At 23.7% G+C, this 2,623-nt stretch overlaps 1 protein-coding gene across 1 annotated transcript in view; it reads left to right on the forward strand.

Moving 5' to 3' along the window:
* Positions 1-2,623, forward strand: part of LOC100167476 (heparan sulfate glucosamine 3-O-sulfotransferase 5-like) — a 44,281-nt gene that overhangs the window by 8,308 nt on the left and 33,350 nt on the right. The window lies entirely within an intron of this gene.

Below are 2,623 nucleotides of genomic sequence, written 5' to 3' on the forward strand. Positions count from 1 at the left end.
TTTTTTAATATTTTGATACATGAAAATCAAATTTGGGGGGAATAGTTTATGAGTTATAAATATTCAAAGTTTAGATAAGTGGAAAAGTGGACAAACATTTCGCGGGGTAACCCCGTACCACTCCATTCCGCTCATCTAATCTTTGAATATTTATTACTCCTTAACTACTCGCCCCAAATTTGATTTTAATGTATCAAAATATTAAGAAAAATATTCTGCTTTGGAAAATAAAATTAAAACCCTATGTTGTCATTCAAAAAAGTAAAAAACTTAAAAAATTATAAGGATAAAAAATATTTAAAAATATAATTTTTTAAGAAAAACATTGTTTTATAAGCGACTAGAAACTATGTAAAAAAATATTTTCAAAAAAATGTATACCATTTGAAATAATGAGTGTTCTATGATAAAAGATTCACCCAGTATAAGGATTACCTATGAGAGTACCTTATTTGTTAAAGCACAATGTACACTTGAATGTTGAACCTAACCTAACATGAACTCCAGCAAAATCATTACATTCGTATTATATGAGCATCTGCAGTGGTATTGTATACATGGTATAGTCAACAATGCAATTATTACATAGTTGGCTTATTGAGTTACTTAACTAATTAATTATTACCAAATCAATTTTATGAATAAAAATTATAGAGTAATGCGCTGCAGTTAAGTGTCTGCCGTCTGGTCGTTTGTGTACGGGAAATTTCCTCTCCCGCTGAATAGAGTAATGGCTATTTAACTGTAATATTGACATTCGCGCCGAATGAATACAAACCTTTTAGTTTTAGTTATAATACTTATAATTTAAATGAAATTATATAGCTGGCTATCACATATCAATGAGTGTTTTAATTTTCAAAAATAATATAAACAACCGTATGTTAATTAGACATTCATAATCTACGTGTTTGTGTGTTAAGGTTTCTATACTGATTTTATTATTTGCTATCAAGTACCTCGGTGTTATATAAAAAAAAAAAAAAAAATTAACTCGACTTATGAGCTCAAATTATTAACTGTTTAAGATTCTCTTTTCCTATTAATTTTAACTTTTACGACATTTTACGTACCTATTGTATAAGTGTCGCAGAAGGGTTAAATGTAATTAGTATCTTTAATCTACTCGGTTTCTAAAATATATTACATATTTATATATAATATAAACATAATATGTTACATACTTAAATGCAATTATAAGTAATTATTTCATAAAAATAAAAAAAACAATTGTTTGTCTTTAGAAAGAAAAACACATTATTTATAAAAAGAAATAAGATTAAAAAAATGTTTTGTTGAAAATTAAAAAAATAATATTATATTATTATCAAATGTTCAATTTGCATAATGTTTGATAAGATTCAGTTTCTTTGGTCAGATATTTTAATTAATATGATAGAGATACTTATAATCCATTATTAAAATCCTATAATTTATAAAACTTTAATATTTTATTTAATTGTAGTACGTTCAAATAATTTCTATACAAATATGCATTGAATGATGCTTACTATCTATTTAAAACTCTATAAATATTTTAAAAGTCATACCTACATCAGCTGTATCACTATACGAAACAAAATCTGAAGTTTTGTTAGTATCTAATATTATGTAAAAAATACTGCACATATATATATTTTTCCTTAGTAAATTAAAAATGTATGGTCAGTTTTTTTATTTCAATAACTTTTGTAATTTTTTTATCTTTTGAATATCATTAATTAATTTAAACAGTTGCACAAATTTGAATACCTTATTTAATCCGTGACTACGCCTCAGAAAACAATACAATATTACAAGTTAAATAAGTACCTAAAATAGGTAAACAAAACTATGATTATTCGCAAATTGTTCAAATGAATATTATAACATGTGCAACTAAATATTCTATTCCATTAAGTTATTAATTTCTTAGTATAATTAATAATATGCTTAAAATAAAACTGAAACTAAATTAAAATATTTTGTTTATAAATAATGTATTTACATTAAAACTGAATTTAACGACTATTAAAGATTATCTATTATTATCTATTCGGCTGTAAATATACTAATAATTTGTTATGATTTCTATAAATTATGATTTGTTTCACCAAATAATATAATACAATTTCGGTACCTACAATAACGTATAAGTTACCTAAACAAAAATTAACTGTTTGACGTAAGGAATTAAACAATAAATGTAATTTTAAGTAAACATTTATATCATTGTCCATTGAGTTAAACCTCTTATAGTTCTGATTTTTTATTGTGTGCATAAATTTTTACAACAGCAAATTGGTTATTATTATTTTATGCTAAAATTATGCATCGAAATGAATATAATTAAATGACAAAGCAATCACAAAAATATAAAATTATATTCTATTGTAATCTAGATACCTACATATTATATAATATATCCAAACAATTTTAATTAATAGTATGTATCATTATAGATTTTAAAACATTGCTGTCAGTATTGTTTAAAACATTTGCATTTGTAAATAAATTATCAAAATGCTTTCTATTACAATCATTGCATTGACGTCGTCGACGTCACGTCGTTATTTTTTCGATTTCAACTAACTATTCACAGGAAATTTTTTTTATCCATTTGTATCCAACTCTGTGCATTTTC

The sequence above is a fragment of the Acyrthosiphon pisum genome, chromosome A3 (assembly GCF_005508785.2).
Source record: "Acyrthosiphon pisum isolate AL4f chromosome A3, pea_aphid_22Mar2018_4r6ur, whole genome shotgun sequence".
In the NCBI taxonomy this organism is placed as follows: Eukaryota; Metazoa; Arthropoda; class Insecta; order Hemiptera; family Aphididae; genus Acyrthosiphon; species Acyrthosiphon pisum.